We start from the raw sequence: 27,394 nt of genomic DNA on the forward strand, positions 1-27,394 counted from the left end.
GATAGTTCGTTAAGAGAGGAGATATCATTGTGGCTGACATAGCATCGAAGGATAACCGGGCAGATCCTTTCACGAAGAGCTTACCAGCTAAGGCTTTTCAGGAGCACGTGGAAGCGATAGGAGTCAGATACTTGGTCACATAGTTATTATAGTTGGTAGTGGATTGCTTGTAATAGACACTGATATACTCAAAGAATATCTTGAGTATAAGTGGGAGATTGTTAGGGTTATACTGAAATATTCATTTGAAGTATATAACAATTATTTGAGAATCTTGAATGCATGTTTTTGTTAGGTCCAGATACGATTGTAGAAGGGGGGTTGAATACAATCGTCACAAAATAATCGCGGCGGAATAATCAGATTGGAGTATAACTTGTTAATCAGATTTAAATTAATTAATATAACAATTTTTATGTCGTTATATAATTAATATGGTTCGTTTTAATGTCCACTAAAGTTCATAGAATAAATTCGACAGGATGTATTCTAGTTTAGTGATTAAAACAACCGAGTGATCAAAGCACAGAAAACTGTGGATATAACGATAGCAAGCTACAAGCAACTTGAAAGTTTACAAGGCAATGAACAAAAACAAATGAAGAGGTTATGGCCATATTTATTGGCAAACCATTGAACTAGTATGACAAAGGTAGGCATGACAATGCTACAAAGTGCTATGACAATTACATGGATCAGTATGACGATCTAAGCTAATGTCATGCTACAATTGGATTAGTATGACAATCAGAAGCATTGTCATACCATACAAATTTCGGTATGACAAACTGGTATGACATGTGACTTGGTGGCTAAGTATGAAGCGGTATGACAATGCAGAGGAATGTCATACTACTTGACTTCGGTATGACAAACAATGGTATTGTCATACCACTTGAATTCGGTATGACAATCAATGTGATTGTCATGCCTTATTCAACCAGTATGACAAACCAAGGTAATGTCATACCTTCTGTTGTAAGCACTCAACAGGTGCGGTATGACAATGTATATGATTGTCATACCGTGCCCAAAAACAATATAAATTGTATTTTCTTTTATATAATTAATCCAATAATTATTCACTTAATTATATTAATCATATAAATTCATAAATTAAATTAATTCAAGAGTGAATTAATTTAATAAATAAATTACATAACTTATATAATTATATTATTTGTACACTGAGGCTTGAACATATTAATGAACTTCTTCCAGTGGTGTGCAGCAGCATCCTGAAATTCTTCAGACATATGATTTTAATAAATCACTTGACGTTCATCGTACGGATTCCTTCAATAGAGCTTGCTATTTTACTTTCTTTCTTATCAGAGTTGAGTTAATACTCTTAAATACAAATAGGCTAAACATGTGCCTTTCAATCTACCCCTATTTGTTTGTTAACATAACATGCAAATTATTGCGAGGATAACTCAACTAACTGATAAGACAAAGGATTAAACATGAATTGTAAATAGCAAAAAGTTTCTGGTATTTCATTAAACATTAACCAGAATTCAAACAAGTACATTAGATTACATAAGGATGTTCTTACTGAACATATATTACAAATTCCTTAACAAATCTAAAGATCAACTTCTCCTTCTTCGATATCAGAATAGTGAAGAATATGAGTTGACGGTTCTTCTCTAGTTGGCACTTCTGATGTAGTGGACTCACCACGCTTCTTACGTTCCCTTGCCAGAGCCAGTTGATGTAACACTTCCATCTCCACAGGGTCTTCTTGGAAGTCTGATGGCTGAGATTTAGTAACACCCTTCATCCTTCGAAAGTATTGAGAAATGTTCCTTCGGGTGCAGTAAGACAAGATCACATCATCAGCATCAGACTTGGCTTTAGAAGCGAAGCCCTTGGTTCGAAGTAGAGTGGATGCTAGAGCCAGTTGCTTAGCTGGATACTTAGGTAAAGCTTCTTCATTCAGATATACAGTGCTTAAGAGCTCCTTGTGAACGAACTTTATACTATATGGATTTTTAACAACCTGTGGACTATTGAAGACAGCACAATCCAACAGCTTGTCACGAAGAAGTTCGTTCAGGTTGGCTTTACCTTATTGCGAAGTACCCAGAGCTCAGACACAGAGAATGATTTAAGAAATTCAACAGATAACCTAAAAGAACCATTTCTCCGTGTATATACAATCAGCTCCCACAGTTCTAGCAAGTTATTGACTCCAACAATTAAGTAATCAATTTCTAAAGCAAAGGCATGCATAAAGATATCCTCGTCAGGGTTTACCTCTCGAAGATCGTAGATCAGAGATAAGAACTTTCTGTCATTGAAAGGCTCCCTTTGAGGTCCATTGAAAATCCTCTTTGCTATGTCCCAGCTTTTTCCAACTTTCCTTTTTATATCAAGATTCTTCTGCTTGCACGCAGCATCATATATTTTCTGCTTCTCTTTCTTGATTTGATCCTCAATGATCAGCTTGTCCTCTAGAAGTTTCTGGTAATCACGAAGCTTACGCTTCCTAGCTTCATTCTCAGCTTTAAACTTCCGGACATTTTCTTCGTGTTCAGGATCAAGAGATTCTTCATCCTGGAATAAATAGCTCTCCTCAAATTTGCCTTCTTCCTCTGCTTGACGGTAAGTAGCATCGAAGACGTCATCATCATCCATGTCTTGTGGAAAATCATCATAATTATCAGAATTGAAGTCATTCTCAGATTGATGTAACGGCTCTTTGCCTTTTGACTTTCCAGAATTGTCAGGGGCAGATTCAGAAGTATTCCCTTTATTGCTTTGATTTGAACTATTTCCCCTGTCACCTTTGTCTCCATCTCCCTTATCTCTTCTATTATCCCTCTTAGTTGAGGGATCCTCTCTGGAGGTATCAGCATCTGACTTTGAATTCTGTAGGAGTTGATCTAGTTTTCTGTCGATATCATCAAATTTTGACATATAAAGAGCATGGTTAGATCTCATCTCGACAGTCAACTCATGAATTTCTTCTTTAAGCTCATCCCTGGAAGAACTGGATGGCCTTTCATCTGCTTTCTTCTCTAGGGTCACCAACTGTGCACCCTTTAGCCTTTCATTCTCAGCAATCATCCGGGCTAATTCAGCTTTCAGCTTAGTGATAAGTGGATTTTACATCCACTTGGAAGACTTCATTTATGCTTAAATTGATGGATCGTTCTCAAGTATGTGGTATTTTTGATGTGTTTTTGTGTTGATGTGTGTAGAGAACTTAGATGGAGGGAGGATGGACTTTTCCAGGCTTATACGGTGAATTGGAAGTCGAGAAATGAAGCGAAAAGAAAGAAAATCACCAGCGCCCTAAAGCGGCTGAGCTGCGCCCTGGGAGCGTCCTGCAGCGCGCCTGCGCCCTGAAGCGCCCTGGTAGCGCCCGGGGTCTGCCCTTGTGGCGCGCCTGCGCCCTGGAGCGCGCGCCTGCGCCCTGGGGAAGCCCTGGCAGCGCGCCTGCGCCCTGGAGCGCGCGCCTGCGCCCTGGGGGCAGCCTTGTGGAGCGCCTGCGCCCTGGAGCGCGCGCCTGCGCCCTGGGGGCAGCCTTGGAGCGCGCCCGCGTTCTCCCGAAGGTGGAAAATTCAGTTTTTGAAGCCCGTTTGGATTAGCTGCTGACCCGGTCAACTTAGGGCACTTAAATACAAAATATACAAGGAAGAAAAAGCCCGAAGCAATAACCTAGAATCATTCCAAGGAGCACGTGACGGCTACGGAGAAGATCAAGATCGAATTTCATAACTTTTACTTTTGTAATTCTTCGAAGTAGGCGTAACTTGGATGCTCGTTTCGGATTTGTTTCTTAACTCTTATTCTAGTACTTTTAGTTTGTTTTTCTTATTCCGTACCATGTTTACATTCGAACCCATGATGATGAGAAGTTCGATTATGAACTAATCATTATCATGGGATTTTAGCGGATTTATCGATGAATTTCAGTAGTTAATTTGTCTTGTTCATATGTGATGGTTTGATTTCCTCGTATTGGTTGTGCTTATTCGTCTTGGATGCGTAGCTAACATCTAAGATTGCTTGTTAATCTTTATTGAAGCGACAGTGAATATATTGATTTAGAACTTGCCATGCGAGCATAGGTTTCGTGTTCGATAACATGACTTGTGATGTGATTTTAACCATCTTGCATCGCCCTATGTAATCTTGATAGATAACTTGCTCTTCAACCGTTATGTTTTCAAATTCTATAGACATATAGGGTCTAAGCATAATTGGTGTCTGTTTACCTTCTATCTTAATTGTGGATGTGTAGCAGTATGATGCACGTATAACGACAGTTAGCGTGTATCAGTCTCGTGTTATCTGATTAGTTATCAACCATTACCATCGAATAAGGGCATAACTCTGAATGATGTTGTTAATGAAGCTAGAATCCCATGTTTTATTTTCATTAGTAAATCGTTATTCTCTTAGTTGATAATTTTTAGTTTCATAATTCGAATAGGATTAGTTAAGTAGAAAACCAAAACCCAATTTGATTACTTGTCCAAGCATTGAATAATAATCATACATTGGTGCATAAGTGCATATTTCTGAATACACCAGTCTCTGTGGGAACGAACTTGAATTATATTCTATATTACTTGTGACCACGTACGCTTGCGTGATTTTGTGCAACACTTAGCCATTTGTTCCTCAAACAGAGCCGGGTTAGTGTGTGCACTCACCTCACGTCCACTCATAGCTGTTTCACTAGCCTCACGTGCATGTGTATCGCTCGGTGTTTGCCTTTCTTCACTCATTGTATCCACTCTTCCAGCTGAACCTGTATAAACCACCAATGTCCCCTGAGATGGGTTTAAAGGTAGTGGAGGAACAAATTGTCCTCCGGATGCCTATGAGGGCAGATTTACTTGCGCGCTGCCAAGTACCTCCTGATCATAAAAGAAAGTGCGATCAACATAGTTTTCATACATATTAACTTGGTTTTGAAAAATTGTGCAATCAGTAAACATAGTAACCTGTGTATCTATTTGGTCTTGCACTAGCGTGAGTGCTAGCGCAGTGCTTGACTCTGTACAGGGTACCGTGGCAGGGCGGTCAATTTCAATGGCTTCATTCTTTGGAGAGAATGAGTCCAGAGACTATTTCAGTGCCTGTTCCATGTCCAAGCCTTTTTGGGAAGACAAGGATGAGGCTGCAGATGTCTCCAGGGCTTCCAACCTTGGCTTCTTTATGGAAGACAGAGCTGCGGGTTGACTCATCAAACTGCTTGTACTCCTTTTCCTGGCAATCTTACGAATAGGTTGAGTAGTAGTGTTGATTGTTGTGTTTGCAGAAAAAGGAGTTCTTTGAATAAGGTCATCAGCTGGGATATGAACCTGTGTGTTGTCAGGTTCATTGCTGGTAGTCTGGAAAAGAAAATCGAGGTCACAAACATAATCAGACATATCAATATCAAAATTAGATGAGAGGTTAGAAAGTACCTGAGCTACCTGTAGGTCCTGTCGAAAGGACTGCAACTCTGGATTTGAAGTTGAGTCAGCAGGCAGTGGTTGTGAGGTTGATTATGTTTGAGGTATATATTGGTTGTGTTGTTGTTGTGGTAGACGTTCAGATGAAGACGGTTGAGCTTCGAAGAAGTTATATTCCTGAGGTTCGTCTTCAAATGAATGTGTTTGATGTAGAGGGGAATGATGTGGTGATTGGTATGGTGATTGGTTAGGGGATTGGTGTGGTGATTGGTGTGGTTCTGGTTGTTGAGGTTGTAGTTGTTCTGGTTGTGGTTGAGGTTGTTGTTGTTGCTGCTGTTGATCTTGTTGATGTTGTTGTTGTTATGCCACTTGAAACTGATGCAGTTGAGGCTGAGCATTGAACTGATCCAACAAGTATGGAGTCACGACAAGGGGAACATTTTCATGTTTTCTCTTGTTGGTCAGAGACTTCATCAGTTTTGTACAGACACGCGGAGTTGGTGCAATTGGAGAATTGAAATATGAGTTCTTCTCCGCGTCTGTCATCTTATCATTCAGAAAGAGCATTAAGAACCGAGGGAAAAAGCAGACAACCCTGGCATTCTGTGCAACGGATCGACTGTTGAGTGGTCCCAACTTCTTTAGAATCGACTGAAGAAGCAACTTGCCAAAGTTGATTGGTCGATTGTAAACAATACATAATCCAATGATTTGAAGAAGGGAGGATATAATGTTGTAGTTGCTTCGAGTGGTAGGTGAAAAGACTTTCGCCAGCGTATCGAAGAACAAGTCCCACACAGGTTTAAGGTTTCCTTTCAGCATTCTTGGAAGATGAATCTCTCCTTGATAGTGAATAGTCTGAAAGAACTGGACTATCTCATCATCTGTAGGAATCTCAGCAAAGTTGTTGCGTGGAAATCCAAGAATCCTATTTATATCATCCACAGATACAGTGATACTTCGTCCACCTGCAATATTTCCCGAGACTCTGTAGCTATCTAGCAGTGTAGTGTTGATGGCAGAGGAGTAAAAGTCCTGGAGTGGTCTAATCTGCAAGTCAGCAGTTGCAGTGATCGTCGTGCTGACTAAGCTTTGACTGTTCAGGAATCTCACCCAAGGTCGGAATCTCTCAAGGCTGGAATCAGGGTCTAAGTACCCATTGTAGTTCGTCTCTCCGATAACAAATTGGCAAGCCATTTTTATAATTAAGAATTGAATTAAACGAGAATTTTTCAAATAAAAAGTAAATTCTCAAATTTCTCGCAAATTTCAATTAATAATTAATTAACAATTAACCAATTAATTAATAATTCGAATTAATTGATTAAACTCAAATTAAAAAGTAATTAAATTGTAAGTGGCCAATTTTAATTCCACAAAATCCCAATTAAGTCCCAATTAGTGTCCAAGTAACCAAACAAGTCCCAAACTCCACAAAACCCTTCAAAAATTCGAAACCCAATTCGAATTAATTCGAAAACTCCAACACCACAAATCAGTGAATGGCTTCGAAATGTATTTGGGAATGCCAGGAGATGATCACAGTAAGGGTTTAGAGTCCAAAAATCGAGTATAAGTCAAGTAAATCAGTGCTCTAAGTCGCGAAAGAGGGTTTGAATTCTCTCGAAATTTTGGCAGAAAAACGGCTTAGAACACGAGTAATTAGTAACCAGCAAGCGATAAAAGCTTGAAAAGTGAGTAACCAGCAAGTTTTTAACGAGAAAACTTGAATAACCCTGAAGAAATCGCGTGTGTATAAGTCTGTGTGTGTGTATATTGCGAAGGATGAAGATGAAGAGGGTAGTATGACAAAGGATGTGTATGTCATACGGGTTTAGACTTCGGTATGACAATCTAACGGATTGTCATACCGAGGTTTTGAACGAGGTTGGTGACAGTAAAAAGAACTCGGTATGAAAATCGAATAGATTGTCATGCCGAGTTTTATAACGAGTATAAGACACACCACATTACCCTTGTATGACAATGTGACAATGACTAATTGTCATACGGAGAAACTAACACCTGCCAAACTGACTCGGTATGACAATGTATATGATTGTCATACCGTGTTAAATATTAAAATAAAAACAGAAATATATACAAATAATATGATTTTTGATTTTCTTTTGAAATAAAACTTTTTACACATAAAATCAAAAACCTAATACAAATAATATATAATATATTACACAAATATTTTGTAAAATTCAACTTTAATTAAATATAAATATTTATGAATTTAACTTTAATTCATTAACATGAATTAACTTAAAATCTAATATTTATGCTTAATAAATTTTGAAAAATACAAAATAGACACAAATAATTATCTAAATGCTTGACAAATAAAACAGGGGAGTGTGCAGCACTTAGAAAATTACAGAGACATATATGAACATGCATAATTATTCAGAAAATTATCAGATAATTTACAAACAATTATATAAAATCTAATAAAATAGATATAATTACACAGAAAATTCACAAAAATATATAATAATATACAAGGAGAATCATGGCATATTTAACATCCCTAGCTCACAAACCAACTTAGAGAAAGTGGATTCATCAACTGGTTTCGTGAAGATGTCTGCAATCTGATCAGCCGTGGGTACGGAATGTAACACCACAGTACCATTCATGACATGTTCTCGAATGAAATGATACCTGATATCTATGTGCTTGGTCCTGGAGTGTTGCACTGGATTGTTTGAAATGGCTATCGCACTGGTGTTGTCACAAAATATTGGAATTTTGTCGACAGAAATACCATAATCATTTAATGGATTCCTGATCCAGAGAATCTGAGCACAGCAACTGCCAGCAGCAATGTACTCAGCTTCAGCAGTAGAAGTGGACACAGAGTGTTGCTTCTTGCTGTACCAGGAAACCAACCGACGTCCTAGAAATTGACAGCTTCCAGACGTACTCTTTCGATCAATCCTGCAACCTGCATAATCGGAATCTGTATAGCCGGTTAAGTCAAAACCAGTATTCTTAGGGTACCAAATACCTAAACCAGGTGTACCCTTAAGATATCTAAAGATTCTTTTGACGGCTATAAGATGTAATTCCTTAGGATCAGCCTGAAACCTAGCACATAAACATGTTGCAAACATGATATCTGGTCTACTTGCAGTAAGATAAAGTAATGAGCCAATCATACCTCGATAGCTTGTGATATCAACTTTCTTACCAGATTTATCCTGGTCAAGCTTTGTGGCAGTGGCCATAGGTGTCTTTGCCGGAGAAGAGTCTTCTAGATTGTACTTTCGCAGAAGATCTCTGACATACTTTGATTGGCAAATGAAAATGCCATCTTCCTTTTGGCTTACTTGAAGACCAAGAAAGTAGGATAGCTCACCCATCATACTCATTTCATAATTACCCTGCATTAACTTAGCAAATCTCTTGCACAAGTTATCGTTAGTAGAACCAAATATAATATCATCAACATATATTTGAACAAATATCATATCATTATCATGCAATTTGTAAAAGAGAGTTTTGTCTATGACACCTCTAGTAAATTAATTTTCAATTAAAAATTCAGAGAGGGTGTCATACCATGTCCTTGGTGACTACTTAAGCCCATAGACAGCTTTGAATCAGAAGTACACAAAATCAGCAAACTCTGGATTTTCAAAGCCAGGGGCTGTTCCAGATATACTTCTTCTTCCAGCTTTCCATTCAGAAATGCACTTTTCACATCCATCTGATAAACTTTGAAGTTGGAGTGTGCAGCAAATGCAAGGAATATTCTGATGGCTTCAAGACGAGCAACTGGAGCATAGGTTTCATCGTAGTCAATTCCTTCTTCCTCAGAATAACCTTTTGCAACCAGTCTGGCTTTGTTTCTCACAACAATGCCATCACCATCTAACTTGTTACGGAAGACCCATCTAGCTCCAATTGTAGACTTTCCTTTTGGTCTTGGAACCAGGGCCCAGACTTCTTGTCTCTCAAATTGATTGAGTTCTTCTTGCATGGCAAGAACCCAATCAGGATCAGCAAGTGCTTCATCAACTTTCTTTGGTTCTAATTGAGATAGAAATCCAGAAAATAAACATTCATTTGTCGTAGCACTTCTAGTCCTTACACCAGCATCAGGATCACCACTAATAAGATCAAAGGGATGATCTCTGCTCCAAATCCTTTCCCTTGGAAGTTGTGTCCTTGATGATTCAGCTGTATTGTTAGTAAGCTGATGTGTATGACTAGTTGTTCCACCAGCTCCCCCTGAGTTGTTGCCAGGTTGACTTGATGATCCACCACTAGCATCAGTGGAATCTCCAGCATTATTGCCATTTCCTCCACCATTTCCTGGATCATCACCATCATTGTTGTCATCTCCTGTTGCAACCTCAAGAGGTATATCATCATCTGAATCAGAATCTGGATAGTTGTCAAACTTCAGAGATTCAGATGGATCAGCAGTAAACTTGGGAGTTTAGTGTCATCAAATGTAACATTGACACTAACTTTTACTGACAGAGTATCAATTACAAAAACTCTATAAGAATTATTAGTATAACCAACAAAAATTCCTTCAGATGCCTTTGGCTCAAACTTGTTCAAGTTCTCTTCTCCATCCTTGAGAACATAACACTTGGCTCCACAGACATGAAGATGTTTGACATAAGGTTTCTTGTTGTCATACAGATGAAATGGAGTTTTCATATGATCCTTATTGATCAAAGTTCTATTTTGGGTATAGCAGGCAGTAGACACAGCTTCAGCCCAAAAGTACAGTGGAATCTTTGCTTCAGCAATCATAGTCCTTGCAGCTTCAATCAATGTACGATTCTTTCTTTCGACGACTCCATTCTGCTGAGGAGTCCTTGGAGCTGAATACTGCCTTCTAATTCCCTTTTCAGAGTAAAAATTGATTAAAGTTTGATTCTTGAATTCCGTGCCATTGTCTGACCTTACAGCTTTGACTGGCACACCTTTATTCAATTCAACTAACTTATATGATCAATCACTGTCATCGGGGTTTCATCCTTAGAGCCCAGGAAGTAAACCCAAGTAAATTTCGAGAAGTCATCCACAATGACTAAGGCATATCTTCCTCCATCAATTGATGCAACATTCACGGGGCCAAACAAATCCATATGCAGTAAATGAAATGGATTTGTAATGGTATTGATGGTCTTGCCTTTGTGATATGCTCTCTTCGCTTTTCCTTTCTGACAAGCTTCACAGAGATCATCAGTTGAGAATTCCAGGGAAGGCAAACCTCTCACTAGATCTCTCTTGACTAGAGAGTTCATGGTTTTGAAGTTGAGATGTGAGAGCTTCTTATGCCATAACCAACTATCTTCAGCAGACGCTTTGGCGTAGAAACAGTGAACTTCGTTTCCTGGTCCTGAAGACAAATCAGCTACGAATATATTGCCTTTCCTTATGCCACATAGTGAAGGACGCTTATCCTTGATATGTTTAATGATACATATCTCTTTTTCAAAATGAACATAATATCCCTTGTCACAAAATTGACTGACACTCAGGAGATTATGTTGAAGTCCTTCAACTATAGCAATATCTTCTATGATGATCCTTCCAATTTTGTACTTGCCATATCCCACAGTACGACCTTTGCTATTATCAGCAAAACTGACTGTCGGGCCAGCTTCTTCTCTTATGTCTTCCAGCAGGGATCTATTGCCAGTCATGTGCATTGACGCTCCACTGTCAAGCACCCAAGTAACTCGTACAATTCCACTGGCACCCTGCAAAAGACAACTTGATTAAACTTTCTTTGGGACCCACACTTGATTGGGTCCAGCAAACTTAAAGAATTGATTTCTATCACGTAATACAACAGAGCCTCTTGGACTGATACTTGGCTCACTCTTGACTGAACTTACTTCCTTAACAACAGCCTTATAAACCTTGATTTTAGGCTTTGGAACATAAGTCTCCTTCCTAACACGAGGAGGACTAGCAGTCTTTGAACTAGCATGCTTATTGTTTGTGTGTTGCCTAGGTGATGTGTTTTCATTTTTAGCATGCAAATTTCTAAAATAAGCAGACATTGTATTGAAAGCACAAAGCATACAGTTATCAACACCACAAGATTTATGACATGCATCAAAAACATGAGCAACAGGCATATCAGTCATAGTAGTAGGAACATCAATAGATTCTACTCTAACATTGTTAACAGATTTAAAGTTCTCAGTAGAATGACATCTATTATCTCTGTTCTTACTGTTCACAAAATTATTAGGCTTGTTGAATTTAGTTCTCTCAGAGTTGACACCTAAACCATCTTTAGGCAACCTAACATTGCCTTTCACTTTGATTGGTTTCAGTGATGTCAGGATCTCATCTCTCTTCTCATTACTCTCTTTCATTTTAAGGTCTTCCTGTTTGAGTTCATATCTGATGACAACAGGAGTTTCTAATAGAGGTTCAGCTTCTGAGGATTTAAACAGGGGTTGAGAGGAATCTTTCAAAACAAAAGGAATTCCTCTCTCCTCAGCACTCTTCCTAAAGGGAGTAATGTTACTAGCCTTACCTACAGATTTGTTATAGTCAAAACCTATTCCAACAATTCTCTTGATCTCTTGTTTATCATTAAGCTCTTTGACTATAGTGGAGGCATCCTTAAAGGCTTTACATTTCACTTTCTCTTCGTCTAGCTGAAGTCTTAAAGCAATCTCACCTTTCTCTAGAACTCTGACTTTAGCAACTTGTAATCCTAAATCCATAGTCAGTTGTTCAATTTTAGGTTTTAATACGTTCATCTCATTCATTTTATAAGCATGAATATCTAAGACTAGTGTATCAATTTTAAGATTAGCAGCTTTCAACTTTTTAATAGCATCATCTCTTTCAAGTCCTAATTGCATAAAAAGTTTAGGGCATGTAGGATCTACCTGAAAGCTTCCAGCAGGAGGAGGTGAAGACGATCCAGCATTAGCCATAAGAGCAACATTCCCTAGCTGCTCCTCTTCATCACTATATGTATCATCCCAGCTTTTCCCTTCTTCCAGATAAGACTTGCTTTTGAAACTTTGATTTCCAGAAGTACCCTGATGCTTTCTCACTAGTGCATCATACTTCTGCTTCAGCTCATCGTACGAATCTTTTCTCTTTCCTTGAACCTTGGGCTGTTTGCATTCAGTTGCAAAGTGTCCAGGTTCACCACAGTTGAAGCATTTGAACTTGCTTCTATCCACCATCCCAGTCTTGTATCCTCCTTTGCTTGTAGAAGATGAGTAACCTCCTTTTTGAAACCTGTTGACAGTAGGTTTGTACTTGTAGGAGGGGTTCATCCTGAATCTCATGTTTCCAAACTTCTTGGCAATTTAGTGATAGAGATTGATCTTCTAACTGCTCAAGCTCTTCCATTGTATAGAACTCTTCGTCACCACTGGAAGAAGCAGTCTGACCCATCTCAGGTACAACAAATTCCTGAGTAGTCTTAGAAGGAACAACAACATCCTTCTTTTCTTCCGGTACAGGTGACTCAACAACTAGAGCTCTTGAATGGTTCTGTGTTTTACCCCAGCCATATCTCTGTTTACTTTGAACTTGTTCAAGTTCATAAGTTTTCAAGACTCCGTAGAGTCTCTCCAGAGATATCTCATTCAGATCTCTGCTTTCCCTGATGGCAGTGATTCTGTGTTCCAGATGTTCAGGAAGTGTTAAGAGAAATTTCATGTTGACCTCTTTCTTGTCGTAGTATTTCCCATTTAAATTTAGATTATTAATCAGATTATTAAGTCTGATAAACACTTCTGAAATCCCTTCTCCGGGATTGGAACCAAACTGTTCATACTGAGCCATCAGTATCTCTTTCTTGTTTTCTCTGACTTCATATGAGCCTTCATTGATAATCTCTAACGTATCCCAGATTTGCTTGGCGTTCGTACAATTAACAACAGCATTGTACATTACTGGATCTAGAGATTCTACCAAAATCAGTTGAAGAGCGTCATCTAAGTTCATCTGTTCACCCTCTTCATCTGTGTACTCATGAAGTTCTTTCGGAATGGTCTGATGAGGTATTAACACATCTTCTTCTTCGTGTGTTAATATGACTTTCATCGGAATAGAAACACCTTTGTTTAATATCCCGATATATTTTCTGTTGGCTGTGCGGAGGAATAATAACATGTGCCTCTTCCATAGGCTAAAGTGTTCCTTGCTGAATGGTGGGATTTTGATGCTACTGATTTTCTGTGTACTGATGTTTAAGTATATGAAGTGAATAGTGTTTGGATGAGATTTGGATTTGTTAGGAATCAATAATTTTTGATGATAACATAAACATTTTGTAACATGTTTTACTTAGAATCTTTATCAAATTTCAGTTGTAATTGTTACATTTCTTGTCTTTGGGAATTATCAACGGATGGGTAGAATAGGATGGCTAATTGTAAATATCCAATGCCATGTAATTTTATCTAAGTGAAGGATATTCAACTGATGAGATGTAACTGTTCAACTGATAAAGACTGGATGATGTTTCAACTGATGAAAATCAAGCATTCAACTGAAGACAAAGTGTTCAACTGATGATGCTGAGAAATTCAACTGATAAGACTGGAACAACATTCAACTGATGGAGTTTGTAATTCATTCAACTGATGAGCCGGGCATTCAACTGATAAAGTCAAGAGCAGTTGAAAGAAACCAGAACTTTCAACTGATGAAGCAAAGAGCAGTTGAAAGTGACTAGAGCTTAAGTCTGACAAATCACATGGATCGAATTACACTAAAATAGACATGGAAGCCTAATTAGGAAAATAAAGAAGAAGCAGAAACATACTTATCTCATGCAGTGCAATCTGGATCAAATCAAGATGATGGTCAAAGATGAAGACATCTCAGAAAGCATGCATAAGACAAAGTTGTGCAGCATTGTTTTTAGATTAGAGTGCATTTTGTAATCTAGCTAAAAGCTTTGTAAAACTTGGAGTATATAACCAAGTTAGTAGCATCAGTTGAACTTGTTCAAAATACTTGAGAGAAAAATCTGAGAGTTAGAACTTGTTTGAGTGATGAACCAGCAGCTGTGCGAATTGTAAACAATCCACAGATTCTTCTATATAAAATCTCACGGGTGGATCATTCAATCCACCCGTATTTTTAATACTTGGTGTTTTTCTGTTTACTGTGTTCTTAGAGTATTATTCTTGAATCTTTTAAATTTGTAAAAGATTGTATTCAACCCCCCCTTCTACAATCTTTCTCATAGTTGGTGTAAAATAACAATTGGTATCAGAGCGAGGTTCCCAACAAACAGGGAAAAAGATCAACACTGCTAGAGAAAGATGGGAAAGAAGGATGCTGGAGTGAAGATTCCTGTTCTTGACAAAGACAACTATTTTCACTGGAAAGTGAGAATGCATCTGCATCTGTTGTCCATTGATGAAAGCTATGTGAACTGCATTGAAAAAGGACCTCATGTCCCCATGAAGGTCTGCACAAGTATGGGAGCTGATGGTGAAGACATGGTAGGTAAGATGATTCCAAAACCTATCCATGAATATTCTCAAGAAGATACTGAAGAAGTGCACAAGGACAAGAAAACCATGAACCTTCTGTTCAATGGTTTGGATCAAGAAATGATTGATAGTGTTATTAGCTGCACAAGTGCCAAAGAAGTTTGGGACACCATCAGGACCATCTGTGAAGGGAATGAGCAAGTGAGAGAGAACAAAATGCAGCTTCTGATTCAACAATATGAGTCATTCCATTTCAAGGCTGGTGAAAGTTTGAGTGATACATTTAACAGATTTCAAAAACTGTTAAATGGTCTAAAGCTCTTTGGAAGAGTATATCAAGTTAAGGATTCAAACTTGAAATTCTTAAGAGCTCTTCCCAAAGAATGGAAACCCATGACAGTCTCTCTCAGAAATACACAAGAGTTTAAAGACTATACTCTAGAGAGACTGTATGGAACCTTAAAGACTTATGAGCTTGAAATGGAGCAAGATGAAGAGATTGAGAAAAGCCAAAAGAAAGGGCATTCATCTGTGGCTCTAGTTGCATCTCTGGAGGATACTGTCAAGGACAAGGGAAAGTCTCAAGTTGAAGAAACTGAGAAGTTGGTCAAAGAGGAGAGCTCAGAGTCAAGCAAAGGAAGAAGAAAGGAGAAAGAAGTAGCTGATTCTGGTGAAGAAAGTGATGGAATTGATGAACATCTAGCCTTCCTGTCAAGAAGATTCTCCAAACTGAAATTCAAAAAGAATTTTAATTCTGCAAAATCTTTTAAAGGCAATCCCAAGTCTGATAGAAGCATGGTAGACAGATCAAAATTCAAGTGCTTCAACTGTGGGAATGCAGGTCACTTTGCAAATGAGTGCAGAAAGCCTAAAGTTGAGAAGAAGTCAAGTGAAAACATTGACTACAAAAAGAAATATTATGAACTTCTCAAACAAAAGGAAAGAGCATTCATCACAAAGGATGATTGGGCAGCTGGAGATGATTCTGATGAAGAGGAGGAGTTTGTCAATCTAGCTCTAATGGCCAACTCCACAGATCAAGAAGAAAACACTGGAAGCAGTAGTCAGGTATTCACTACAAACCTAGTTGAGTTAACTAAAGATGAATGCAATGCTACCATTAATGAAATGTCTACAGAATTGTATCATTTGCATGTTTCTTTAAAATCTCTCACTAAGGAAAATAGTAGAATTAAGGAAGCTAACAACTTTCTTAGTGATAGAAACAGTGTTTTAGAAGCTCAATTTATTGAGTTTGAGAAGCTGAAAATTGAGTGTCAGACAGCCAAGGATGATCTCTTGGTTGTTCTGAAAAGAGAAGAGATCATAAGAAAGCAGCTTGATAAGGAACAAGAGATTATTGCCAAATGGAAATCTGGTAGGGATGCTTCCACCAATATTATTAACATGCAAGGTAGAGAGACCTTTGTAGAGAATGAATGGAAGAGGAATAAGAAAGTGCTTGAGATATCTGAGAACAGTTCAGGTGATGAGAATACTGATGATGATCATCAGTTGAAAGGCAAAGTCTCAACTGATGAGAGTCATCAGTTGAACAAAAACTCATCAGTTGACAAGAGTGTTCTCAAGAAGCTTAACAAGAAATATGGTCCTGTTAAAAAGAATTTTGTTAAAGGTGAGAATAGTTCTTCTGAGACCAGTGATAGTGTTAATAACACTCTTAATTCCAGTAACAAGAACAAGAAGAAGTTGGATTCTAGTGAGCATAAATCTGAGGAGACTAAAAAGAAGAAAGGAAATAGAAATGGCAAAATAGGAGTTAACAAGCACACCAATTACACTCCCAATGCTAGTGCTCTTAGGAAAACCTGCAGTAAGTGTGGTAGTGTAAATCATTTATCTGCTAATTGTAAAACTGTGATTGCTCCTAATTTGTCTTTGCCTATTCCTATGACATCTGTTCCTCACATGAATTTATCTGCTATGAATATGATGCCTGGTTTATTGCCTCACAATCCTTATTCTCATCCTAACATGTCATATATGTTCAATCCTTATTTTAATACCTTTAACGTGCCTCAATTTCATTCAAATTTGCATGGAATGAACAATGTATGCATGCCTCAAAGGCCTGTGTTTGAAAACAGAGTTGATATTCCAGTTTCTCAACCAAAACCAAAGATTGAATCTATTCAATCCAAGGAAAAGGTTGAGAAAGTGGAAAAGGCTGCTAAGACTAACAAATCTGGACCCAAAGCAATTTGGGTACCAAAATCAACTTGATCTGTTTGTGAAATGTGTGCAGGGAAACCACAAGAAGAATTTGTGGTACTTGGATAGTGGATGCTCCAGGCACATGACTGGTGATTCCTCCCTGCTCACCAAGTTTGTGGAGAAAGCTGGCCCTAGCATCACCTTTGGAGATGACAGCAAAGGATATACTATGGGATATGGCTTGATTGCAAAAGAGAATGTCATCATTGATGAAGTTGCATTGGTGTCTGGTCTTAAGCACAACTTGCTTAGCATCAGTCAGCTCTGTGACAAAGGTTACAAAGTTAATTTCACTCCTGCAGCCTGTGTTGTCACCAAAGAAGATGACAACAATGTGGTTCTGATTGGACAAAGGAAAGGAAATGTGTATGTAGCTGACTTCAATTCTGTAAAGTCTGAATCTATCACTTGCCTCCTCAGCAAAGCAAGCACAGATGACAGTTGGCTATGGCATAAGAGATTGTCTCATCTAAATTTCAAAACCTTGAATGAGTTAGTAAAGAAGGATTTGGTAAGAGGTCTACCTAAGTTGGAATTCTCCAAAGATGGACTTTGTGGAGCTTGTCAGCTAGGAAAGCAAAAGAGAAGCTCTTTCAAAAGCAAAACTCTTTCATCAATTGTGAAGCCCCTTCAGCTCTTGCATATGGATTTGTTTGGACCAGTCAACATCATGTCTATTTCAAAGAAGAAATATTGCCTAGTGATTGTTGATGATTTTTCAAAATTCACTTGGACTTTCTTCCTACATTCTAAGGATGAAGCTGGGAAAATCATCATCAATCATATCAAGGCATTAAACAACAATCCAGATGTCAAAGTTGGAAGGATAAGAAGTGACAATGGGACAGAATTCAAGAACTCTGTGATGAAAGAATTTTGTGAAGAAGAGGGAATTATTCATGAGTTCTCTGCACCAAGAACTCCACAACAAAATGGTGTTGTTGAAAGGAAGAATAGAACTCTTATTGAGGCTGCAAGAACCATGATTAATGAAGCTCAACTTCCAACCTATTTTTGGGCTGAAGCTGTGAACACTGCTTGCTTCACTCAAAACATTTCACTCATTACCAAACCTCATAATCTAACTCCCTTTCAACTCTTCAAAGGAAAGAAGCCAACAATTAGCTTTCTTCATGTATTTGGATGCAAGTGTTATGTTCTAAGAAATCAAGGTGAAAATCTTGGAAAATTTGAGGCCAAGGCAGATGAAGCTATTTTTGTTGGATACTCTGATGGAAAATCATTTAGAGTATATAATCTGAGAACCAACATTGTTATGGAATCAATCCATGTGGTTTTTGATGATAAGAAGATTCAAGGATTCTCAGATGAAGGATTTCATGATAATCTCAGATTTGAAAATGAAGGTGAAGGTGATCTGTATGACAGTGATGATGATGATGACATTATTCAAAATGTTGGAATTAATCCTGGAATTAATATTCCAACTGATGACTCTCTGGTGCAAGAAACAACTGCAATTGGAAATTCAACTGAAGCATCAGTTGAAACTACATTGGAAGGATCAGTTGAAACATCTCAAGGATCATCAGTTGAAAGAATGTCTCAAAGTTTCAATCAGTCTAGAAATAATGAGATGTCAAATTTAGGGGGAGCTTTCCAACATGGAAACCTGAACTTCAATAATGAAGCCACATCATCAAGACAATCACTTCCACCACAAAGAAAGTGGACAAGGGATCATCCTTTTGAACTAATCATTGGAGATGCAAATGCATCTGTACAAACAAGAAGAGCAACTCAAGATGAGTGTTTGTATAGTGCATTCCTTTCACAGGATGAACCTAAAGTCATAGAAGATGCTCTCAAAGATGCTGATTGGGTTCTTGCTATGCAAGAAGAATTAAATCAATTTGAGAGAAACAATGTATGGAAGCTGGTACCCAAACCTAAAAACAGAACAATTGTAGGAACAAGGTGGGTATTCAGAAACAAGGTGGATGAGAATGGAGTTGTCACCAGAAACAAGGCAAGGCTTGTTGCTAAAGGATACTCTCAATCTGAAGGAATTGATTTTGATGAGACCTTTGCACCAGTTGCAAGACTAGAAGCAATAAGAATCTTCCTGGCCTATGCTGCTCATGCAAACTTTAAAGTTTATCAAATGGATGTCAAGAGTGCTTTTCTAAATGGTGAACTGGAAGAGGAGGTATATGTCAGTCAGCCTCCTGGTTTTGAAGATCCAGAATTTCCAGAGTATGTTTACTTTTTATTAAAAGCACTCTATGGACTAAAGCAAGCACCAAGGGCATGGTATGACACTCTGTCTCAATTCTTGTTAGATAATCATTTTTCCAGAGGAACTGTAGATAAAACACTATTTTACAGAAATGTAAATGGTGCCTTTATTCTGGTTCAAATTTATGTAGATGATATAATTTTTGGTTCTACAGATGAGAAACTTTGCAAGAAGTTTGCTAATCTAATGAAAAGTCAGTATGAGATGAGCATGATGGGAGAGCTCACCTACTTTCTTGGTTTACAAGTTAAACAAGTAAAGGAAGGTATATTCATAAATCAAACTAAGTACATTTATGATCTACTTAAAAAGTTTGATTTATTGGATTGCAAAGAAGCTAAGACTCCCATGCCAACAGCCACTAAATTAGAATTAAGTCCTAATGAGAAATCTGTGGACATCTCTAATTATAGAGGCATGGTTGGTTCTCTTTTATATTTGACAGCTAGTAGACCAGATATTATGTTTTCTACATGCCTCTGTGCTAGATTTCAATCTGATCCTAAAGAATCACATCTTATTGCTATAAAAAGAATATTCAGATATCTTAAGGGAACACCAAATCTTGGTATTTGGTACCCTAAAGACTCTGGATTTGATCTAATTGGATATTCAGATGCTGATTTTGCAGGATGCAAAATTGATAGAAAAAGTACAACAGGCACCTGTCAATTTCTTGGTGACAGATTGATTTCTTGGTTTAGCAAAAAGCAAAATTCTGTTTCAACCTCTACAGCTGAGGCTGAGTACATTGCAGCTGGAAGCTGTTGTGCACAATTATTGTGGATGAGAAATCAATTACTTGATTATGGATTAAATCTCTCAAAAATCCCAATATTTTGTGACAACACCAGTGCTATTGCTATAACTGAAAATCCAGTACAACACTCAAGAACCAAGCACATTGACATCAAATACCACTTCATAAGGGAACATGTGATGGCTGGTACTGTTGAAATGCATTTTGTTCCAAGTGAAGAACAGATTGCAGATATTTTTACAAAGCCTCTTGATGAATCCACATTCACAAGGTTGGTAAGTAAATTAGGTATGTTAAATTTCTCCTAATTTAGAGTGAATTTTTCTGTAATTTGGCAGCCAGAATTTGATTAATTTTGATTTATCAAAATTGAATTAATTATAATTCTGGATGAAGTCTATAATATTTCAACTGATGAACTAGTGAAATTGTTTCAACTGATGCTTGAAACAATATCCTCTTGCGTTGTTTTTCATTCAACTGATGACACCAGTTGAAGACGCCTTCAACTGAACTTCATCAGTTGAATAGGAAGTTTAAAGAGGCGCTTATTTCATCCGTTGAAAGTATTATCAGATCTGAGCCGTTGAAATTTCTTTTGTCTCTCACCTACTTTATACACACGATCGTGTGTGTAATTTTTGTAGAGTTCAATAAGAGTAATTTCTTCTCAACGGTAATTTCTCAGCCAATCACAGCAATTTTCTGAGAAAGTATTTAAGTGTTTTAATTTATTTTCATTTCCTTTCATCTCACTCTTTCGAATTCTTCAAGTTCTCTTCTCTCTCTGTGCAAAAGCAAACTCTAATTTTTCCTCAAGCTTTCTCTGTAACTACAATGGCACCAATGAAGAAGTATACTGCACCAAGTGGGTTTATTTATGAGAAGAACAACTTCGCGTCATTTGTGGATACCAAGGCTGTGGAGGAGAAGGAGTATCACAGGATGATGGAGTTCATCAAGTCAAGTCAGCTCTCTTATGCTATGACTGAAGCTCCTACCATCTACCATGAAATAGTGGAGGAAATGTGGACCTCTGCAGAGTTTAATAGTGAGCATGAAACTCTAACCTTCTCTGTTAATAATGAAATTCATTCTGTCAATGCTGATGTTATGAAAGCATGTTTTAAGATTCCTGAAGATACTGTTTTATCTTTGCCTAGTGATAATCAGTTGGTTAATTTACTTTATGCCATGAATTATGTTTTGCCAACTGATGCCTTAGGTAAAATAGAAAGAAGGGGTCTTAGGAGAGAATGGAGTTATTTATGTGATGCTTTTATTAAGGCATTTTCTGGTAAAATTAGTAATTTCAATGCTCTCACTTCCCAGATTTTACAAATGCTTTACATGTACCTGACTAATGAATATTTCAACTTTGGTGGTTTGATGATCCAAGAAATTGGGGAGAAACTAGGTGATAAAACTGGTAGACCTAGGAATATTTATTATGTCAGATTTCTTATGATGCTAGCTAATCATCTCAACAAAAAGCTAGTTATTACTAACAAGGAAGCCAAGCTTCCCAGTTTTGTGCAGGAAAAGAGAGTCTTTAAAGACCTCTTTAGGATGAATCTGTACCCCTCCTTGGAGGTGGTGTACCTGCCAATAATGGAGGCTGGAAAGCATAAAGAGGTACATGGCTTTCCTACTACTCTTTCTCAACCCTCACCTTCTTTGCTTTCTGCCATCAGGGCTGTTGAAGAGGCCCATCAACAGTCCACACAAGTGGCAAAACCTTCTAAAAACAAGTCTTCTAAACCAACCTCAGATGCCTCCCAAAAGACATCTGTTGTAAAATCCAAGAAACACAAACCTGAGGGGAGTGTGATTGGAGGTTGTGAGGGGGAGGGAAAGGGTGAACATAAAAGAAGCCCTAAGAATAAGGATGGAGAGATGTGTGTTAACCAGCCAAGCCACTCTGCAGTCTCCCAAAAGACTGTAGATGTTAATATGGAATTAAACTCATCCCTAGCAGCATCCTCCCAAAAGGATGTTGCTATTGAAAATAGTCCTCAACCAGGGACACAGCTAAAAAGGGGGAGGGACACCACTTCTTCACCAATAAAAGCCTATGGGAGAAAGAAGCTAAGAAGTGACAAACTGAAGCACTCTGCACACACACAGGCATCCATTCTGGATTTTATGCCTTTAACTTCTCAAAGTCAGATTGATGTGACTCCAATAAATGTGGAGTCACAGCCCCCTTCTTCATCTCAACAAATCACCCATATTTGTGATCTTACCATTTCTACTCCTCAAACACAATCCCCAACCTCTTCTGTGGATGTGGAATTAATTCACACCACACTTGTAAATTCTCCATCTTTGGATTTCATGGAGAAGCCCCCATCTGAGATTGATCATCATCATTTTGATGATTTGTTGGATCTTTCTCTTCCATTTCCTTCTTCTGTGACAGTGTGTTCTGTGGATTTTCCTTTAAAATCAATCACCACAGACTCAACTATCACAGCTTCTAAACCTATTTCTTCATTTTCTTCAACTGATCTCCCTCATCAGTTGAACAGTATTTGTCCTTCAACTGATCTGCTTAACAGCTCTCATCAGTTGAATGCATCCTCTACTCATGTTTCAACTGATGTCCCTCATCAGTTGACAACTGCTGCTACTTCAATTAATTTAATTTTTTCTACAGCAGTTGATCACATGGTAGCACAAACACTTCTAGGATTGAGTGGAGTGAGCTATGGAGTGGAGGGGCAGCCTAGTGAGCTGGCAAAAGGAGAGGGTGTGGAGAGTCTGGCATTTTCTTCTAGCCAGGAAAAAGGAGAGGATAAGAGTGACCCTTTAGTAAGGGTGAGTGAGGGAGAGGTGAGTGGTGTGGTGAGCCAAGGGGAGCCCTTGATGCAAGAAAAGAGAGAAATTGAGAGAAATGCAGGTGTCAATGAAGGGTTTAGTGAACAAGAGTTTCAAGCTGAATATAGATCCATGTTGGATAGTGTCTCACTAGACCCTGAGACTTTTACTCATGGGATGTCTTCCATTCAAGATTTTGCCAGATTGGATAATCAAGCAGCTGAGAGGCACCTCAATCTGATTCACACTACATCTTCTATGCTTAGAGCAAAGGAGGCATTTACAGCTCTGCCTGCCAATGCTGGAGATGATTTTCATTATGATGATAGTGATGAAGACCTCAATGATGCTCTTGAGGAATCCCTGGTTGAACAACCTACAACTTCTCTACCTTCATGGCTCTCCATGCAGTCTGCCAATGCAGTTGTTGTTAGCATGGAGCTGGAAAGGCAAGCCTCCACCATTCTTCAATCACAACCTGGAAGCTCATCCTCCTCTCCAGCCATCTCTGCCACCATTGCCAGTCAAGCTCTAGAAAACCTCAAGCTCCACAAGTTTCAATCTCTCCATTTTCAGCATGAGATAGAGCATCTCAATTCTCTTATTGCCTCTGTTAAGACTGATCTGACCAAGCAAATTGATGAAAAGCTTCCAGCTCAGGTCAAATCAGCTCTTTCTGAATCTGAGCAAAAACACCTTCAATTGGAAAAGCAAGTGGAAGCTCTGGAAGGAAATGTCTATATCTTAAACTGTAGAATGGATGAGATGTTGCAGCATCAAAGAATTCAGACTGGACTTCTTCAACATCTTCTTCTTGCCTCTGGTGTTTCACTTCCCAGTCCATCCCCTACACTTGCTGCTAACAAAAAGGGGGAGAAAGAATTACCAACTCCTGCAGAATTGATCAGTCAATTCCTCCCCCTTTCCACACTGAAAGGGAAAAGCAGAAGATTGCAAGGATGAAAGAATTGGACTCCATTGCAAAGAGAGTGGCTCAACTGGGCAAGAAATCATCTACATCTTCTACAGCCACCACAGCTCAAATCTCTTTTCCAACCACAACCACAATTCTCAGGGTAATTACACCTGAGATTGTTATTCCCTCCAAGACAGAAAAGGGTGAGCCATCATTGCTGAATGAGTTCAAGCCAATTCTGTTTCCAAACAATTGTGGTTACTCCAGGCCTGGAAAAGACTCAAGCTCAATCTACTTTCCACTAGCCAGGCCTGACAAAAATGAATACAAACTTTTGGGCCAAGAAATCAAAGTTATAAAGATTGTGCAGATGTGGCCTTAAAGGCTCATTTTGCCATCATCTACAGAGAAGGCCAGAAGCTGTTTATTGGAACTGGCCATCCTCATTACTCATTTGCAAAAGCTGAAGAGGTGGCCAGAGAATGTGAAAAAGAGGAGTTTGAATCCCAACTCTCTTTGAACCAAATAGAGGTGGATGAAAGGTATGCTATTGAGCTGGAAGAGGAGTTGGCAGCTGAGCTTTTAAATGAGAAAGGATTGCCTCTTGAATCTTCTCCAAAGAAAAAGAGAGTCAAATCTAAACTAAGATGCCTGAGGCAGCCAAGAGAAGAGAAGAAGTGCCAGAAAAGCCTATCTCAAAGCCTTCTTCTCCAATCAAGGATACCACAGTAGTACATCCAGATGTCAACTTCCATGATGAGCCAATAATGCCAAAGGAGGAGCCAATTGACTTGGAAGATATCCCAATTCCAGCTTTTCTTGTTCAAGAATCTTCCAAGCCAAAGAAGAAAGTCAAGTCTGTGGCTAAGAGGATGGCTAACCCTCCTAAACCTCCAAAAGAACCTGAAAATCTGATGACTATCTGATCATTGCTAACATTGAAGAAATTTCTGAGTTGGGGCTGGAGCTGGATGATCTTCAAGAAGTAAGAGGAATAGAAGCAACTTCAAAGTACCTGAAAGATTGGTATTCTCTTACAAAAACAAGGGTGATGTCATCTGGCCTCTTCACAGAGTTCTGAATTCTGAGGGATTCAGTTCTCTAACAAAATATATGGATCTATGAAGAGGACTGGAGGATTTACACCACCTGCAAGCAAATGGTACTAAAGAGAATCCTTGAGATCAGGAAGGAATGGAACTCAGATGCTAGTCTACAAAGAAGGCTGAAAATTCCCTACACTGGAAAGAAAATTCATCATGAACCTACTCCAGTCATGGAATTTAGGGACAATCAAGGTGTTAGGAAGATTTTTCAGACCTAAAGATCAACTCAAGGTTGCTAGCTTGAATACTCTGAAGACTCTTCAATCCAAGCTCAACAGACAAGATAGTGATGAAGAATGGTTCTACAGGATCTTTCAGAAGCAGATTAATATTCTTGAAGAAAAACTTAAGTCCAGAAGAAGAAGATCTTCTAGGAACAAGTAACTGCTCAGTCTAAAGGAGCATAATCATCTGTAATCTTTTCTAACTCTTGTATTTAAATTCTGCATTTATTTTATTAATGTTTTGTTATCATCAAGTGTAGAATTTATGTCTGCATCTTCTCCAGTCATAAATTGGGGGAGATTGTTAGGAATCAATAATTTTTGATGATAACATAAACATTTTGTAACATGTTTTACTTAGAATCTTTATCAAATTCAGTTGTAATTGTTACATTTCTTGTCTTTGGGAATTATCAACGGATGGGTAGAATAGGATGGCTAATTGTAAATATCCAATGCCATGTAATTTTATCTAAGTGAAGGATATTCACTGATGAGATGTAACTGTTCAACTGATAAAGACTGGATGATGTTTCAACTGATGAAAATCAAGCATTCAACTGAAGACAAAGTGTTCAACTGATGATGCTGAGAAATTCAACTGATAAGACTGGAACAACATTCAACTGATGGAGTTTGTAATTCATTCAACTGATGAGCCGGGCATTCAACTGATAAAGTCAAGAGCAGTTGAAAGAAACCAGAACTTTCAACTGATGAAGCAAGAGCAGTTGAAAGTGACTAGAGCTTAAGTCTGACAATCACATGGATCGAATTACACTAAAATAGACATGGAAGCCTAATTAGGAAAATAAAGAAGAAGCAGAAACATACTTATCTCATGCAGTGCAATCTGGATCAAATCAAGATGATGTCCAAAGATGAAGACATCTCAGAAAGCATGCATAAGACAAAGTTGTGCAGCATTGTTTTTAGATTAGAGTGCATTTTGTAATCTAGCTAAAAGCTTTGTAAAACTTGGAGTATATAACCAAGTTAGTAGCATCAGTTGAACTTGTTCAAAATACTTGAGAGAAAAATCTGAGAGTTAGAACTTGTTTGAGTGATGAACCAGCAGCTGTGCGAATTGTAAACAATCCACAGATTCTTCTATATAAAATCTCACGGGTGGATCATTCAATCCACCCGTATTTTTAATACTTGGTGTTTTTCTGTTTACTGTGTTCTTAGAGTATTATTCTTGAATCTTTTAAATTTGTAAAAGATTGTATTCAACCCCCCCTTCTACAATCTTTCTCATAGTTGGTGTAACATAACAGGATTTTTGAAAGAGAAAGGGCAGTCATCTGTGGCTCTAGTTGCATCTCTGGAGGATACTTCAAGGACAAGGGAAGTCTCACAGTTGAAGAAACGTGAGAAGTTGGTCAAAGAGAGAGCTCAGAGTCAAGCAAAGGAAGAAGAAAGGAGAAAGAAGTAGCTGATTTCGGGTGAAGAAAGTGATGGAAGTTGATGAACATCTAGCCTTCCTGTCAAGAAGATTCTCCAAACGAAATCAAAAAGAATTTTAATTCTGCAAAATCTTTTAAAGCAATCCCAAGTATGAGAGAAGCAGGTGGAGACAGATCAAAATTCAAGTGCTTCAACGTGTGGGAATGCAGTCACTTTGCAAATGAGTGGCAAAGCCTAAAGTTGAGAAGAAGTCAAGTGAAAACATTGACACAAAAAAGAAATATTATGAACTTCTCAAACAAAAGGACAAGAGCATTCATCACAAAGGATGAATTGGGCAGCTGGAGATGATTCTGATGAAGAGGAGGAGTTTGTCAATCTAGCTCTAATGGCCAACTCCACAGATCAAGAAGAAAACACTGGAAGCAGTAGTCAGGTATTCATTCACTACAAACCTAGTTGAGTTAACTAAAGATGAATGCAATGCTACCATAATGAAATGTCTACAGATTGTATCATTTGCATGTTTCTTTAAAATCTCTCACTAAGGAAATAGTAGAATTAAGGAAGCTAACAACTTTCTTAGTGATAGAACAGTGTTTTAGAAGCCAATTTATTGAGTTTGAGAGACTGAAAATTGAGTGTCAGACAGCCAGGATGATCCTTGGTTGTTCTGAAAAGAGAAGAGATCATAAGAAAGCAGCTTGAAAGGAACAAGAGATTATTGCCAAATGGAAATCTGGTAGGGATGCTTCCACCCAATTATTAACATGCAAGGTAGA

Source organism: Daucus carota, chromosome 4 (assembly GCF_001625215.2).
Source record: "Daucus carota subsp. sativus chromosome 4, DH1 v3.0, whole genome shotgun sequence".
Classification (NCBI taxonomy): Eukaryota; Viridiplantae; Streptophyta; class Magnoliopsida; order Apiales; family Apiaceae; genus Daucus; species Daucus carota.